The sequence below is a fragment of the Pleurodeles waltl genome, chromosome 6 (genome assembly GCF_031143425.1).
Source record: "Pleurodeles waltl isolate 20211129_DDA chromosome 6, aPleWal1.hap1.20221129, whole genome shotgun sequence".
NCBI classification, from domain to species: Eukaryota; Metazoa; Chordata; class Amphibia; order Caudata; family Salamandridae; genus Pleurodeles; species Pleurodeles waltl.
The window spans coordinates 1,655,215,819-1,655,235,302 of NC_090445.1; positions in this window are offsets into that span (position 1 = coordinate 1,655,215,819).

Consider the following 19,484-nt stretch of genomic DNA (forward strand, 5'->3'; position numbering starts at 1 on the left):
TGCGTGTTAAAAGATTGCGTTGTAATTGATGCATGTTTACATCACACAACTGATAATGGTATGTTCGGTACCAATGCAGGGGTGGGGTTGGAACATGGACCAGTTGCTATGGGGAGATGCTGAATGACTGCATTTTAGTTGCTATCTAGTGATGTGTGAAATTCATCTCATTTGCTTATGCATTAAACATTTTGGGGAAAATTAAACGAAATGCAAATCCATCATTTAGCTATATATATTAGCGCAAAATGCATCCTTGCATCACCTTTTGACGTTACACATTTTGCAGTGAAACAGGAAGAAACACTATTGGTGTGAACAACAGACACTCGTGCTCTGGTTCTTAGCTCTGTTCACGCACTCGTGACCTATAATTTTTCGATGAACAGTGGCTTACAGTCGTGATGTAATGTAACAGTGAATAATTGGGAAATCCATTCATAATGCCATATGCACAAAAATACTCTGATTACCCTAGTGTAATTTAAATTTCACCCAGGTCTACTGGACCTGATGACAGATGAAGGTGGTCTGGGAAAATACACATTACAGGGCATAATATAGGCTTAGTTAACTAATGCAGCCATATGAATATGATGTCTGACAACGTTTTAAACTCTTCAGATAGGGAATAGGATAGAGGTTGGGGTGTGTGATAAAATATAATGGGGACTTATTTAATATTTGTCCTATTTTGCATGTTATTTATCATTGTCATTCTCCTACACGATTCATAGACAAATATTGTAGATTAAACTGTCATATAAAGGTAAAATCCAAGTGTTGTGTCTGTGTACTGAGTTGGGGATACACAGTCAGAGCTCCATTCTATTAACACCTGCAGTTAAGAGATTTTCTGACAGTTTTAATTGACTCCCTACACTCCCTCTCTCCCAAAGCATAAACTGCTAGAGGAGTAATGAGAGACACCAGCAAGTTCTCCTTTTCTCTTCCATGTGGGGCTAAGAAATTCGACCGGGAGTGGCCCAAAAATAATTGGAGTCAACACAACACATACTAGGAAGGGTGTCTCCAAAATTAATAGGAATTTGCCTATCATGGGAGAAGTCATACATCACTCTATAAAAGATTTGATGAGGCACATTGGCAGAGTGAAGGTGTAATGTGTGTGGATCTAACACTTCTGACTCTACAAAATTTTGGGGGAACGTTTTGGAATATTATCTCTGACAGAAACAATACACAGGGTGTAAGAGGACAAAGTGACTTTATCCTAATTAGTAGCCATGAGGAGACCATTGTACCCTCCGAGCCACCACTCATGGAAACCACAAAAAACTACCAACTTCCCAGGGCACCCATAACCACAATCTCCTGGGCCAACAAAGTCCCTTCACCACACCTAAGCACTTCAACCTCAAATCATGTGCACCATTAGCCACTACCCCACGTACCCACAGAGTAGCATTACTTCAACACACAACAAGCACACCACAAACCAAACTAGTAGCCTATTTCACAAATATATTTCTTACTCATTCCAAAATTCCCAGGAGGAAATCTTAACCTATTCATGGAAATGAAACTGTGTGAATAGGGTCCCATATAACTAAATGTTCAACTCCCTCAGGCACCTGCCGGAAGCTGTGGATGACCCCAATTCTCCTGATCAGAACACTTGTCATTGACTATATTCCAAAACCTAGAGCAGATTAAATTAAAAAATCTGTATCTCTCCTCTCCGGTCATGAGTTTAACATTGTTAAATACCACTCAGCCTTCCGTCCATCCATGACAGTGGTATATGTGTAAAGGAATAAATTCAAGGGCCCAAGGTTTTGCTCAGAAGCCCATGGCCAGTGCTATTGAATGTTGGGGGCCACCTTCCACCTCGTTCCTCTTTCATCCATTACCAGAAATTCCCCAATCTGCACTCTTTCGAGTTATTTTTCATCTCTGCTTTATTTCTCTATTACTGTTTTCTATCTTTTTCTTCATCCTTCTTCCCCCTTTTGTGTTTTAACCTCTCTTCCTCTGGATCACACTCTAATGAGGAAAAATAGGTGTAAATCCCCAAAAATGAGTGCCTGTAGGCCCCACCTGCAACCAACAGCTCAGATTAAGCACCGTTTCATGGTCTTACTTTTAACTTGGGAAATAGTAACTTGGGAAATTACCTCTGATTTGCAGCGCTTAGAAATGGAAACATTGTTACAAAGTGCTATATAAAAAATACCTTATTATTTAATGGTGAGATGCACTTATTGTAATGAATGTTAGGCTATGGCGATAATTTATGGTTAACTCAATTTAAAAAATAAGAATTTGAATATTCAGCATCATTATTTCGCCTTGAAAACTGTGTTAATGGCTATTTAATTGCCAGCCTCTCTGTTCAATCCATCACTGTCTTGAACAGTACCACAAACAATGTTTACGGTTCTTCATACATTAAACTAAAACATGGGTTTATTTGTATCGTATTTCTGTCTATTGAATAACAAACAAAACCATATAATTTCCTTGGATGTAAACTTTAGGATGCAGAAGGTTATGTAAGCTGTTTGGTTGTATATACTAGAGTCTTATCATTAACTCGCAATTTCTGCGGGGATATTTCTAGATGAATTAAGCTGCAAAATCTTTTTTCGGCATCTGCAGCATTGGTAAGGACAAGGTTACCATGGAAACTGCATCCGGCCTATTCAGCGGAGTTTTGTTGATCCTCCTTACGCACACACATGCAGTAGATGGGTGGTGGAAACGCATTCCTTTGTTTTCCCTTGTTGGGGCTGGGAAAGCAAAGTGACCAGAGGGTCACTCTTCTGTCTGAGATTTGGAAACTAAATAAATGCGGGAAAAATAAATTTATATCTCATTCAGATTTCACGATGTAACTCGGAAATGACTGGTATGCAGTATTCCGTTCGTGTAACTTGCAATACCACAGAGAACTTGATACTTCACATTTATGTGCTAAATTGCCTAGGCATAAATGTAATCGCATGCACAAAATGCAGGATTTGTAACTGTTAAAGCAAACTATTATACGAATGTGATCGTAATAGGACCTTAACATGTAAGCTGAATTTGCAGAAATGCAGACATATATTCTAGGGTTTCTTATATTGAAGAGAACTGAACTCCTACTGATCCCTATCTTTTGTAATATAAGTGATGTTTTGTAGCATAGGTTCTAAGCCCTAAGGTGTCAAAGTAGCAAGAGCAGGAAAAAACAAAAAGAGAAAACTTTTGAGTGTTCTCCACAAGGGTGATGGTGAAGGGACGGCTGCCATGGTGGTGGTTGCCATCCCATCTTGGAAAACATTAGGTGGAATTTTAGCAACCACACAAATAATTCGGTAGGATGCAAAGACATGAGGAGACCCTTACACACTCCAAAGCACGACAATTGACAGCCTTAACTTTGTCTCTACAAGTAACCTCAACAACGCTAACATCCCAAGGCAACTACTTCCACTAAGATCACCCATCAACTAAAGAACTTCAGAATGAAAATCATAGGCATTATAATTACCCAATGGAACATCTTAAATAGTAGTGACGATAATCTAATGTTGCCCGAACCTGTGTTTGCGTTTAAAAGAAACTTTAATTTGCAGGATAGACTAGTAAGGGCCAGATTACCAAATCAGACTAGATTTGTACAGAAATCGATTGAGGGCTCTAACCCTATTTTAGGAACCACTGATGTGGACAGTGCCATGCATGTAGACAAGCAATTTGTATCTGATCTCTCTACATATAACAACAAAACGATCCTGCTGAAGGAAATTACCAACTGCCTCAGTTGCAGTGTGGTGTATTGTACCATCTGCCCCTGTAATTTAGGGTATGTGGGAGAAACCAGAAGACAATTTAATATCGGATTTAGTGAACATAAATCAGCTATTCGGAATCGAAGACTCCAAACTCTGTTAATCTAACATTGCTTGGGTTGGAACACAATGAAAGTGAACTAAATGGACTATTTTGGGAAAAGTGACACATACCATCTCTAGACATACAGACATTTATTGAAAAAAGAGATAACTATATTGGATATTTTATTTGGACTAAGTCCAAAAAGGGCTTGGTGACATAATTCCTTGGGAAAATGTGCTGTAGAGGACAGTAGTGGGAGGTTTTGCTGCTTACTTTCAGTGGACGTTTACCCAGGTATTTGTTTCTGTACCATCTACTAGGGTGATTTTTTCTCCCCTAGGTCTAGTACTTTATAATATAGATGTAGGGGTGACAGAATAAGTGGAACCAGCTTTTGTGGGGGTTGATTTTTTCCACTATTGTCTTTTAGGGGTACCTAGGTCCTATGTTTTGTAGAAATGATGCTTTGGTCATAGGGACTATGACATTATAGTGACTATCTTCCTCTGTCGATCCCATCTCCTTAATATAAATGTCATCATTGTGAGCCCCTATTTATCGGTCTCACTTTTCTATCTTTATTTTAAAAAATGTATTATTAGAGGTTTATTTTGGAAGAATAGACTGTACTTTATTTTCGACCATTTCAAACTCCAATAGGGCTGCAGTTTTTTCACTGTTTAACTCCCGAAGTGGGATACCAGCTGAATATGGAGGGAGAGTGGTCTTTTAGTTGGAATAGTATGTTTTTGCATACATGGGAATAACGTGCGATATGATTGGACACAGCGTGCCTTTGGATTCCATAGGATGGAGTATCGAATGTATGTAGTGATTAAAGATGGTGGGGATTCCCTTGAGAAGAAAACTATATACATAAAAAAAGATTTTTTAGAGTGATGAGTGAGTATGTGTCGTCTGACTGCAGTAGAATGATACTTGTCGGGTTAGGTAGTATGATACTTAGGTCCTGTATATCAGAGTCTCATACAATGCATTATTCCTTAGTTATAATCTTGAAAATGAATAATAAAAACAGCTCTGGAAATATCAGAATTCATTTTGTTCTATAATAAAAGTGTTTGAAATTTAGTTAGTATTTTCGACCTACTGACTACATAATTATAGTGTGGGAGTCTACTTGTAGAACCTATTTAGATGTGGGTTTGTCCTTTTGTCTCTTATTTGCTGTCCCTGTTTCACTCCAATAGTTGCTGTTTTCAGGGAATCCTTGTGGTATTTGAAAATTACTTCAACACATCATATATTGGACACAATTTCAAAATCACACTACAAGCCAGATTAAGTCTAATTCGCAAACATTTTATTGATGGGGTGTTTCCTACTTAGTCCCAATAGTCTAGAGAGTAAATTACAACTACGAATTGAAAAGAAACTTTGTGAGCTAACCTTTAACCTCCCCAGGCACTATCTGAACCATTCACTGAATCAAAACTCACCAAGGATTACCATCCATAACAAACTTTAAGCACTTGGGCAGGAGTGGACAGGAGAAGCATCTTGCCACCCCGCCTCAGGCTGAATCTACTGGTTTCAAATATTGTGATGAAAATGTCACAGCGATGCTGTCAATGGTCTATTCTAGCCTATCTAAGAGTATGGATTAAGAAAGTTTCGGTCTTGATAGAGGCATTTGCATAGCGCACACTGCGGTTAGCATGGCATTGTAGTGCTGTCAACATTGAAAACAGTCAAAAGGGTATTTTGGGGCATATGTAGCCGTGAACGCCACATGGGCCGCTATGGGAAAGTAATAGTCATTCTTTGTGGGCTGGGAGGGAGGGGAAGAGGGAGAGAGAGGGAGAGGGAGAGAGAGAGAGGGAGAAGGGGAGAGGGAGAGGGAGAGAGAGACAGAGAGAGACAGAGAGAAGGGGAGGGGAATGGAAGTCACAGAGCCAGATTCTCAAAGGTTTAACGTTACAAAAATAACACTGATCAGATCCTTAACCTTTTTTTACATTCACAAACCAACGCAAATTGGTATTTGCGTTAGTTTGTGTGGTAATGTAACACAAAGTAGGGCAAATCGCTGCTTTGCATTACTTTGCATCAAGGGGGCTTTTTACCTGGGTGGTACATGGGCGTACCCGTGCTACCACCCATGCCATTGATGCTAAGCCCAACTCTCAAACATCAATAGAAAGGTTTAGCACCAAAAATTAACGCTGTTGAAAAGCAGACGTTAAACGAGAAATGTTTTCATCTCTACGTGCTTTTCCGAACTTGCTTGTGTGCTGCACCGTACAGCTTACATACAAATTAGGAAAAGCATTTCCACTTGTCTAGGCATAGTATTCTGTACAGGATTGTACCCTTCTTGTACAAAAGCTATGACAGATTCACGCACACATCCTAGCACTATGGTGCTAAGGTGTGTGCTTGGCGCAGGGCAGCTGAAATTAGCGGCGCTGCGAGGGAGAGGGGAGGAGAGTGCCATTTCTATGCGAATATAACCGCTCTGTGCTCCCTCCCTGTCACACAACATAGCGCAGCATCTTTGGGTGCTGCGCTGCTTTGCTGCCATCTACCAGAATCTGGGCCACAGGCTTACATCTCTGACTTGCGCATCAATATTAGCTACAGTATATGTATATTCTTTTTCGCAGATTATTTCTTGGTTCCTCCCTTTCATTTCCAAAGCATGACATGGTTTGACTTTATTTTTATTACATAATGTAATTGACAATTTGGACTGTATATTGAGTTGTTTATACAATGGGTGGATATGTTAATCATGTTATTATGGGTTGTCTTGATGGGAATTCGAGATATATATGTAAGTCTTGTCTTTTTTATATGTGATGTATGTTTTTGTTTCATGTATATTTTTTGCAGCCTTGAAAAAGTCACGGGGGTATTTACTCCCACGGCGAAACACGTGTTGGCTGTCTTTTGTCTCATATTAAAGATGAATTCTTCACCTCAAGGATTTTTCATCGGATCTTTATTCATATATATGTTTTGTGTGAATTAGGCTATTGGAATTTTGAATTTGAATATCAATAGTCATTGACTACATAGACAGATTATCTACAACGTGTGCCTTAGTCTTTGTGGTAACAATAATGATATATATATCATTTAAATCCCAAGAGGCAATTTAGCTCTGTAATGCTCTATAGAATAGAACACTATTAAATGCAATATACGACTGGACAACTATATTACTTCTCTTTCTAGCAATCATTTATTCTAAAATGTGATGAATAAAATGCTTCATAGAATTTACTTTTTTGGTTGGATAAAAATCAGTAAAACACTGTTTTAAAATGTGATGAATCAAATGCTTCATAGAATTACTTTTTTTTGTTGGATAAAAACCAATAAAACGCTGAAAATCAGGAGACTTCAATTCTTTCATAGTCTGCCACGCTCCCCGTTGACGGCCCTCTATTGCTGCCTCCGTATATATTGCCCGCTATAGATGCTCAGTCTATCAGTGCCTCCGATACCAATAAATTATAACCACCATCGAAACAATTATATTTTAATATATGCCATGGAATAGATAGGAATTTATTTCAGATGGCGGCAGTTACATTTATTATTCCCAATTAATTTCTATGACGTTCTATTATGTTCAATAAAAGCGGATGGTTCTCCTATGGTTCCCCAATCACTACCGTAGACAGCGCCTGACATCTGATGGATGATGATGACATGAAACTCCGGTAATGTACCTTCAGCAGCTCCATTAAATCTAATTAGTTCGTTCAATCCAAGAAGGCCAAGCCCCGCCCCATTAACTGACAGACAATCCAATTACATTACACGCCACATAAGGAGCGTGACACGGCGCGCGATGTGCAGCGCTCCACACTACGGAGATCAATACGTTTGAAGATTTGCCAACAAAACAAATCTGATCAAAGCGATCAAAGTAATACCGTCTCATCAATTTTCTGATGCATTGCGTGTATCCAGTCAATGATGTGACACAGTCGCCCTGACAAAGCCATCAGCAGAACAATCTTTCTGAAATACAAAAAGCAGCAAATCAAGAAGGCAGTCTGCGGTCATGCAAACGCGACATTGATAGAAAATATGACATAATGATTATATATGATTAAATATTTGAGCCACAACCTGTGGTAAGGAAGGTACGTTAAGTCCTTTCTTGAAGAAGTTCACTTCTTAAGATTAAAAAAAAGTTGGCATTTGGTCTAGTGCTGCAACTCTGAGGAATTCAAGCGCTATAGAAACAAATGTGACAAATCGTTTCAACCGCCTCCATTTAGTCGATCTTGGAAGCAGTAAGCGTTCTTCAATCCATACCACCTGGATTCCATCTGTGACTGGCTCTTGACATCAGTGGCTGGCATAAATGTGCAACTGGAGAATTATTTTCTCTCTTTTTTACCACATGCAATTTTCCTTTTCACATGAAGAATTTCCTTCCCTTTATGAACTGAAAAAGGGTCTGCCTGAGGCATGTTTCAACACTCACGCCACTCACCCCTGCTAGAAATAGGCAAATATTCAAAGCAAGCGCAATGACAGTGGAAAATCCATAAATGTTTGAGATTCATAAATTGGCAATTTAATTGGCGTTCACCTCATTGGCAATGCGATTTCCCTTGTCAGACCTGTGGAAACACTTAGGCCTAGATTTAAGAAAAGTGGCACTTCATTACATGAATCTCCACTTTTCTTGAGCCTCATTGTGACCCCTAAAGTCACCATGTGTGCGGCATATTTCACAAATGGCGCACCATGGCGCACGTTAGGAACAATAGCATCATAATTTCTGACACTATTGTGGTTCTTTGCAGGATTAGCGCCAAAAATGTTGGCACCAATCCTGCAAAGTACATAGAGGCCAATTATAAATAAAAATGTGCCTCATGTTAATGCCTGCTCTGAGCAGGCGTTAAACATGATGGTAAAAATGGCACATAGATTCCACTGCGCCATTTTTATGGGCCTCCTTACATGCATTATGCCTGGCATAGGCATAATGTGGCGCAAAGGTTTACAAAGTGGCGCAATGCATACATTGCGCCACACTGAAAACATGGCATGTCGCTTGCGCGAAACTAGCATCACATTAGCATAAAAAAAGGACACTAATGTGGCGCTTGTTGGTGCTAGGCCTTTCTTAAATCTGGGCCTTATTTTCTGCCACTAACACATACACATACTTATGTGGTGATTCTGGCCAACGTTGGACTGGGACAGAAAATAGGCCAGGGAACCAAAATGAAAGTGGCCCCCATTAGTGAATTAGATAGCTAAAAATGTGGCCCATGTTTGGTAATTGGGGCAGGTCTGAACTTGTAAAAATTCACTGTGTAAGTGTTCTGCCTGAAATTGCATGGATTTGAGCTTCATACAGGCAATGTTTGTTTAATGTCAGGGGAATCAGCAGTAAAACAAGCCCAGCAGACCATAAAACAGGCCCACAAATGGCCAAAAACTGACCACACACTGACCTGTCAGACCAGTCCTTCGGGCACTGCCTGGTCTTCCAATAGGCAAGTCTGACAACAATTCTGGCAACCTGGAACTTTTCCCACAGTAGTAAGTGCCACTTAATAATTCACAGACCCTATACTATATGAATAGGCATGTTTTTTTGAGAGTGCAGCTGTAACTGTTTGCATTAGTAGGTAATGTTTACATGTGTAGAACATTTCAAGAACCACACCCTTTATAGTAGCATCTGAACACTCAAATACCCTCAGAGGTTGTGTCCGGGTTTCATTGATCCCTATCAGACAGCATTTCTAAAAGCTCATTTTATGTCAGTTAGAGATGTACATTATTTATTACCTTAAAATGAAACACTTGAGGTTTTTGTCAATTCTCCATGTTTATATTGCTTTGTGTTGATGTTTTGGGGCAGGCCATTCTTATTTACAGAGCCACAGGCCAGATGTACGAAAACTCTATTCAGGCAAAGTGGTCGCACATTGCTCACTGACTTTTTGCTAATCCAATGAGATTGTGCAAACTGACCTATGTACTAATAGGTTAGTTCACAAAATCACCATTCAGAGTTGACAATTCCATCTACCTCACCATTATTGATGGGGTAAGCCGCAAATTGTGACACACTATGACTGGATGCTACCAGAGGGATGAAGCTATGCTGGAATTTTCAGACCACCATGTCTGTTACTCTATTTAAATATTTTTCTTAAAGAAAACTAATCTGCATTTAAGGAAAAAAATCAACCATTTTTAAAAAATGGAAGTGGTTCTCTGGATTACTGGCTACTATCAAACATTTTATTTTACATCCCAAAGGTGAGGGATGGTCTCAATGGGACCCCTTTTCCTTTGCTAATGGTTTACCACCTTGTTTGAGGAGCCTGTAATCTATCAATGGTTTTTGACTAAAATCATTATAAAAAAACATTGATACTTAGTATTTCAATTTGGACGTGACGCCCTAAACATGCTCCATGAAAACTGCGAATCAGGATGCATTTCTAAACCCATTTTGTGATTAAGTAAGTAGTTACTGAATCTTAAAATGGATTTAGCACATTTAAAAAACCCTTTAGCAGTTTCAAACCTAATGATTTACTGAATCACAGGCTTTGCAACCACTAAATGGCTTCTACATCTGGCCCCATAAACCTGGAACAAACTGTTATGACCATTAAAAGAGAATGCAGCATCATTAAGTTGAAGACATTTTAAAAATTGCCACTATTCTGGGAATCACTTACCTGTCTTACTATAGATTTGAAATGACACTTTGGACTTAAATACTGATCACTCCCGTTGCCTAATTTAAGGTTAGTCATATTACAGACCTTTGAAGAAGCAAAGTGTGAGGCAATTCAGAAGCCATCAGATAATGTAACTTGCAAGCTTCACCCAGAATTTGCTAGAAAGCCCTCAACCAGCTGACCTACTTTGCCTTCCTTTGGAGCACTGTTAGAAATGGGGTCTCTATTTAGCAGAGGTATGCACCCTGTCCAAATAGGGATCCCAATCCCAATCAGAGTAAATGAAATTCACAACCTAAATTAACCTGTGCTCACCCTCTGGTACCTTGGCGCAGAGCAGGCAGGCTTAACTTAGAAGGCAATGTGTAAAGGATATGTTAAACGTGCATGAAGATATCACAAAAGACTCCACACGGTTTTAAGAAAATAGACAATGTTTATCTATTTGAAAAAAAGACTAACACGACAAAACTCGAATTAATAATATAGAGGTCTTGTTTCGTTAATAAATACAGCAGTAGCGTGTTAGGAATCAACTGCACGCTATTTAAAGGTAAGACAGAAATGTTGCACTCCGACCAAATGTGGGAAGAGTGGAAAGGAAGCTTCCAAACCGCTCGGGTCTGGTCCAAATACAAGCAAGGAGATATTTGTACTTCACTGCGAGGGGTGCAGGGAAGAATTGTTGGGACCACTTGGGTCTGGTCAGATAGACAAGCAAGGGGTGGTCTGTACCTCACTGCAAGGAGTGCAGGGTCGAAGTATTTGGACTGCTCGGATCCGATCAGGGCTGGTGGGTAATGTGAAGTGCTGCAGCAGTGAAGGCAGGGCTGTATCCTATGCTGTTAACGTCAGTGGACCTTGCACACAGGGCCTGCGTCACAATGGGATGGGTCACAGTCCTGACTGGTCCTCAAGATTTGATGGGGCGCACGTCCTGAGCTCAGGAGTTGCCAGGGCAACCAAGGGGTTCAGTTCTACCTGTAGCGGGAAGTTCAGCTCTCAGGTGAAAAGCTCTGATGGAAGATGTTCCTTCCCTGGCCCTTCAGGGTGGCGAGATGGAGCACTACTCTGGCAGGCAGGTGGGCACAAACATGACAAGCTCACAGTGGTCTTGTCGTGTGAGGGACTTGGATGGGAGCACAATGCTCAATTTGGCAATTTGGCCTACAACACTCCTGCAATTTGAAATTTGAAGTGCAAATCATGGCTGCAATGTGCAAGTTTGGAAACAGGAGGCCTTTGATATCCCTGACCTGAAACCACGGGAGAGAAAAGGAGTCAAGTCAGCAAGCCCTTGGAGACACTCTGGAGATGTTTTTTTAGTTCTTGGGGTGCAGGGCAGAGATCAGCAGGGCAGCACAGAAGGGCACAGCAGCCGTTCCTCGGAATAGTTAGGTCTGGCAGAGTGACGATCCTGGCAAACAACAGTCTTTACTCCAGCAGAGTTTCCTTAAGTCCAGAAGTGTATTGTCTTTAGTGGGTCAGAGACCCAGTACTTATATTAGAAAGTACCTTTGATGTGGAGGGTAAATTCAAAAGATTTCTGTGAAGTGCACAGGTTTCCCTTACAGCTCAGCCCCTGCTCCAGACTATCAGTGTGAGGGAATGACCCACTTTGTGTGGATTCTGGTCAATACGATTTGAAGTATAAGTGTGAGCCCTTCCCAACTTCCACCCCAGGAAGACTCATCAGTATGCAGATGAATGCAGATGCAGTTGAGTATCCTGTGTTGCAGATGTCTGGAAGGAATGCACAAGTGTAGTTGTCGCCTAGCCCATGTAAGAGGCATACTGTAGACATGCTGTAGACACACAGGGCAGTGTAAGCAGAGAAATGCCCACTTTCTAAAAGTGGCATTTCTAGAATAGTAATAGTAAATCTGACTTTATTCGTAAGAGGGTTTATCATTACCAATCCAAGGATACTAAACATGATGCAGCTACTCCTCTCAGATCAGGAACTACAGCTTAAAGACATTCTGAGGAATTCCCAATGCTGACCTATGAGAGGGACAGGACTCCCAGTAATGAAAAACAACGTTGGGAGTTTTTCATTTCCAGTACATGAAAAACGTACAGGTACATGCCCTGCCTTTAACTCACATGGCACCCTGCTCTATGGCCTGCCTAGGGCCTACTTTAGGGGTGACATATGTAAGAAAAGGGGAGTCTAAGGCTTAGTAGGAGGTTTTAAATGTCAAGTCGGGATGGCTGTGAGACTGCTCAAACAGGCTCTGCAGTGGCAGGCCTGAGACCTATTTACAGGGCTACTTGAATAGCTGGCACAATCAGTGCTGCAGGCCTACTAGTAGCATGTCATTTACAGGCCCTGGGTATGGTATACCACTTTACAAGGGAGTTATGTGTAAATGAAATGTCAATTGTGGATACACCAGTGTTATAATATTTTAGGGAACACCAATGCTACCTATCTAGCTGCATGTAAAGCAAACGTTGATGTGCAAATTAATGCATCAGTAGTATCATTGGAAAAATCAAATACATCAGTCCAATATAGTTTCATCTGAAGCAGCCTTTCTTTCCTTAATAGTTCAAATGTTAGTACCATGACAATGCATACAAGTTTTTTTGTACAGAAAACCATTCATGCAATGTCGAATCATGTGAAGTAAAACTGTTACCAGTGAAAAAGTGTCTGTCTAATAGTGTTACTGTTAGAAATGGGGTATTTAGTTGGCAGTCAAGAAAACCCCTGTCCAAGCAAGGACCCTTAATCTAGTCAGGGCAAAGGAGAAACGCACCTCGTTAACCCCACTCACCCCCTTCGTAGATTGGCACGAGCAGGCAGGCCAACTTAGAAGCAGTGGGTAAAGTATTTGTGCCAACACACACAGTAATACAGTGAAAACACTACAAAATGGACACCACACCAGTTTAGAAAAATAGGTAATGTTTATCTAAATCAAACAAGACCAAATGACAAAAATCCAACATACACAAGTTAAAATATGAATTTTCAAAAGAATAAAAGTCTTACTCCATAGAAAACAATGGAAACAACGATTTTGCACAAAGTACATGGATTGCGTCAAAAATATAGTCGCACATGCGAGCGTGCATCAGAAAAGTCAGCGATGCGACGATTCCTTCCTCGTAAGGGAGGCCGTGCGTCACTTCTTCTCTGGACGGTGATGCATCGTTTTTCTCCTTCACAAGAGAGTGATGCTTCGATTTCCAGACAGGACACCTCAGATCCGAGCAGAGTCGGGATGACTTTGACACCCTGAGACGATGCATGGAAAATCTGGCCGCACGGTGTTAGACAACAGCGCTGCATGGTGTTTGCATCGTTACAGCCACAAGCAGGTGCTGCACTTCGTTTCTCCAGCTGTGATGCGTTGATCTCCCAGCCGTGATGCAGGTGGCGTGTCGATTTTAGCCAAGAACCCGGCGGAACGTCATTTATCAGCTGCGTTGCAGATGGTGCGTCAAATGTCCCTGCTCAGCTTTCTGTGTGTGAATTTTCAGCTCTTGTTCTGTCAACTTCACCTTCCAAGGGCCCTGGGACTGGATAGGGCACCACTTGGCAGGGCAGGAGTTTCAGCAGAGAGTCCAGGTGCTGGCAGGGAAAGTCTTTGATGGCCCTGATAGTTCAAAACAAGAGGCAAGCTCAGTTCAAGCCCTTGGAGATTCTTCACAAGCAGGAATATACCACAAAGTCCAGTCTCTGTCCCCTTCCACAGGCAGAAGCAGCAACTGCAGGATAGCCCTACAAAGCAAGGACACAGGCAGGGGCAGCACTTCCCCTCAACTCTTCAGCTGTTCTCCTTGGCAGAGGTTCCTCTTGAATCCAGAAGTGATCTTGAAGAAATCTAAAGTCTGGGGTGTTGGGTCCACTAATTATACCCCTTTCTGCCTTTGAAGTAGGCAAACTTCAAAGGAAAGTCTCTGTTGTTCATTAGATCCTGCTTTGGCCAGGCCCCAGACACACACCAGAGGGTTGGAGACTGCATTGTGAGAGGGTAGGCACAGCCCATTCAGGTGTAAGTGACCACCCCTCCCTCCATTCTAGCACACATGGCTCATCAGGATATGCAAGCTACACCCCAACATCCTTTGTCTCACTGTCTAGAGGGGATTCACAAACAGCCCAACTGTCAAACTGACCCAGGCAGGGAATCCACAAACAGGCAGAGTCACAGAATGGTAAAGGTAAGAAAATGCCCCGTTTCCAAAAGTGGCATTTTCAAACTGACAAATTTAAAAACCAACTTTACCAAAGGATGTATTTTTTAATTGTCACTTCAGAGACACCAAACTCTAAATTTCTATTTGCTCTCAAAGGGAATCTGAACTTTAAAAATATTTAAATTCAGCCCCCATGAACCTATGAGAGAGACAGGCCTTGCACAGTGAAAACCGAATTTAGCAATATTTCACTGTTAGGACATGTAAAAGCACACAAGTACATGTCCTACCTCTAACATACACTGCACCCTACTGATGGGGCTACCTAGGGCCTGCCTTAGGGGTGCCTCACATGTATAAAAAGGGATGGATTATTGGCAGTGCAAGACTGCACACTCAGACACTGCAATGGCAGGTCTGGGGCATGTTTACAGGGCTATTCATGTGGGTGGCACAATCTGCACAAAGTGCTGCAGGCCCACTAGTAGCATTTAATTATAGTCCTTAGGCACCTCTAGTGCACATTACTAGGGACTTACTAGCAAATCAAACATGTCAATCATGGAAAACCCCATCACCAAAACAATTTACACACAGAGCATATTCACTTTAGCACTGGTTAGCAGTGGTAAAGTGCCCAGAGTCCTAAAGCCAACAAGAACTGGTCAGAAGAAATAAGAGGAAGGAGGCAATAATTGGGGATGTCCCTGCAAAAAGGGTCAGGTCAGGTCCAACAGTTACTGAAGTTAGAAACTTCAAACTTCTATCATAATGGGCTTTTTAACCTAATCAAATGTGGATAGCATTGCAATAGGCAATATCCAACACATCACAAAGTGCAAACAGATCACATAATTACAGGTGCCTTTGCTCACTCATGTGCAAAAACTAGTATTGCAAAGGTGACACTATCAGCTGTCTCCTTATCTACACCACATCAACAAAGCTATATGCACACACCAAGTTGTAGAGCCCCTTTTAAGTCCTTAACCTCGTATACATGCAGATTCACCTGGCATGCATGGTCATATTAACCTTGGAAGGTGGAAGAGGTTAAACATAAGAAGGAGTGCCTAGTTAAGGACTACACTCTAGAGCTACATGACATCTGGATCCATTTAGAGATTTAGGCCCTCATTACAACCCTGGCGGTAAATCCCGCTTACTGCCGTGCTGAAGGCTGGCAACATACTGTGGCCCAGCGGAAATCCGCTACAGGTATTATGACCCATATCTCGTAATCTGCCACAATACAGATACCCACACAAGTACGCCACACCAAAGGTCAGTGATAAACTGGCAATACCAAAACCCACACTGTCCTGCCAACAGGAATACACCCACACTATCACAACCCACGAATCAACGTGGCAGTCTTTCAACTGCGGTAATCCATTGGCGGTACACACCACTGCGCTCAAAATACACACACACTTACAAAACACAACCACATTGGACAATTCAAAATACACACACCTGATACACATACACACACCACACCCACACACTCACAACACTATAAAACACACACCCAAATTACCCACAACCCCTTACAACAAATTTTTTGTGAAGAAGCAGAGAGAGAGAATGGCAAACACTACACCAGCGTCCACAAGCACACAACACCATCACTCATGCAACATCCACTCACCTCAAACAACACACCCCAACACAACACATCACACAGCACAACAAACATCACCTCACACATTACCCACACCACATCATGGCACCTCAAAGACACCCCAGGTTTTCTGAGGAGGAGCTCAGGGTCATGGTGGAGGAAATCATCCGGGTAGAGCCACAGCTTTTCGGAGCACAGGTGCAGCACACCTCCATTGCTAGGAAGATGGAGCTATGGCGGAGAATCGTCAACAGGGTCAACGGGACAGCATCCAAGAACACAGGATGACATCAGGAAGATGTGGAACGACCTATAGGGGAAGGTGCGTTCCGTGGTATCCAGACACCAGGTAGCAGTACAGAGGACTGGCGGTGGACCCCCACCTCCTCCCTCACAACAAACATGGGAGGAGCAAGTCTTGGCAATACTGCATCCTGAGGGCCTCGCAGGAGTAGCAGGAGGACTGGACTCTGGTAAGTCAAATCTTCACTACTATATCCCCACCCTACCTGCATGCCATCACATACCCCACCCTTACTCTCACACCCATCACCCCAACAACCCACAGATACCCCACCAACACAACCCACACATCCCAAAAACAAACCCTGCATATACCACCAAAGCATGGACACCCATTACCAAAGCATGTCCAGTACAGATACCCACACAGACCCCAAAACACTAATCACGCAATAGCAAACACAACAATGCAAGCACAGGAGTAGAGGGTAACTCACCCAATGCACAAGATGGCACACACAGATACAATAATTATGCATTTACACCCCAACAGGACCCCTACCCAACGTCACCGGACAGGAGGTGCCAGGCATATCCAGTCCCTCCGACGACAGCAGCTCTGCACGTCTGGATGAAGATGACCAGCCCTTCCCATCAGGGACCTCTGGACAGTCGGTTCCCCTGCCACTGAAACAAACCACCACAGAGCCTCCCCCCTCAGGAAACACCAGCACAGCACCCACCCAGCGGGCCCATCCCTCTGTCCCCAGGACAAGTCAATCAGCAGTGTGTCCACCACTACAGGGACCCAAGGCAAACCCACCAACCCAAGGCAATCAGGGACCTGGGGTCAGTGGCAGTGGGCACACGATTCAGTGGACAGAGGCACAGGATAGCAGGGAAACTAGGAGGACTGCTGTGCGACAGGGGGAGGACAGGCCCAGGGAGCCCACTCTCCATGACTCAGTCTCCAACATCATGGGAGCATACCATCATTCCCAGGAGACCATGGGCACGGTACTGGCCAAGTTTCAGGAGACCCAGCGGCTGCAGGAGGAACACTACCTGGGGTTCAGGGAGGACTTGAAGTCCATCAACACCACCCTGGTCACCATTGCAGGGGTGCTGGCAAACCTGGCCAACACCACGAGGGACACAGTGGCACGCAAACGGGCCCCTGATACTAGCCTGAACGATGAACAGCCCTCCACCTCCGCTGGTGCTATTGGACAGGAGGCCCCGCCACAGGTACAACAGGCCACCAGCACCCCACCCCCTGCAGAAGGAGAACCACCCTGCAAACGGTCGATGAGATCCAGGCACAAGGCAGAGAACATTGCCAAGACCCCCTCCAGGAAAGAAAACTCTCCTGATTGTCACCCTTTGGTCCCACTTTGTCACCCTGACTACTTTGAACTGCCATTACTCTACTTCCTGTGCCCCCTTGGACAATGCACCTGTGAGACCAAGAGAATGAACTCTACCATGGACATTCCTCCACCATCACCCCAGCCCATTGCACACCCCCTTCACTTATTAGCACAGAAATAAACACCCTTGAATCACAAATCAATTTGGAGTCAGTCTGTACTTTCACAAATGTGTAAATGTGTAATTGCACCTCTCAGAAATATAGCAATGCAGATTTATGCAATGTCCTACAGTAGTATGATATGTGAGAAGCAGTGCCATCCTCTTACCTGTGTCTCACTGGAAGTATTGCATGATGATGTTGTTTTGGTTGTCTATATCTTCTTCTTCTGCCTCCTCTTCTTCACTGTCCACAGGCTCCACAGCTGCCACAAGACCAACATCAGGCCCATCCTCCTGCAGAAAAGGCACCTGGCGTCGCAAAGCCAGGTTGTGCAACATACAGCATGCCACGATTATCTGGCACACCTTCTTCAGTGAGTAGTACAGGGAGCCACCTGCCAGATGGAGGCACCAGAATCTGGCCTTCAGGAGGCTGAAGGTGCGCTCTATTATCCTACTAGTTCACCCATGTACGTCATTGTAGCGTTCCTCTGCCCTTGTCCTAGGTTCCACACTGGGGTCAGTAGCCATGACAGGTTGGGGTAACCAGAGTCACCTGCAAATATCGAGGGACAACTGTTAGACATCCTCCAACCCTTAGGGAATCTCTCATACCCAGACGCCTATGTCAACTGTTTTGGAACCTTGGGCTCACCTATAAGCAACACATGGTGCATCTGGAGGTGCCCCATCACATAAGGGATGCTGCTATTCCTCGAAATGTAAGCATCATGCACAGAGCCAGGATACTTGGCATTCACATGGGAGGTGTAATTGTCTGCCAAACACACCATCTGCACATTCATTGAATGGTAGCTTTTGCGGTTTCTGTACACCTGTTCATTCCTGCGGGGGGGACAAATGCCACATGAGTACCATCAATGGCACCAATGATGTTGGGGATATGTCCCAGGGCATAGAAGTTACCTTTCACTGTGGGCAAATCCTCCCCCTTAGTGAACACGATGTAGCTGCGCATGTGTTTCAGCAGGGCAGATAACACTCTGGACAACACGTTAGAGAACATTGGCTGTGACATCCCTGATGCCATGCCCACTGTTGTTTGAAAGGAACCACTGGACAGGAAATGGAGTACTGACAGGACCTGCACTAGAGGGGGGATTCCTGTGGGATGGCGGATAGCTGACATCAGGTCTGGCTCCAACTGGGCACACAGTTCCTGGATTGTGGCACGATCAAGTCTGTATGTGATAATGATGTGTCTGTTTTCCATTGTCAACAGGTCCACCAGGGATCTGTATACTGGAGGATGCCGCCATCTCATCACCTGCCCCTGAGGACGTGCCCTATGGAGGAGAAGGGTGAGCAGAGGGTCATACACCACATAGGTTTCACAAGGCTGTTTAGCACAATCGTGATATAAT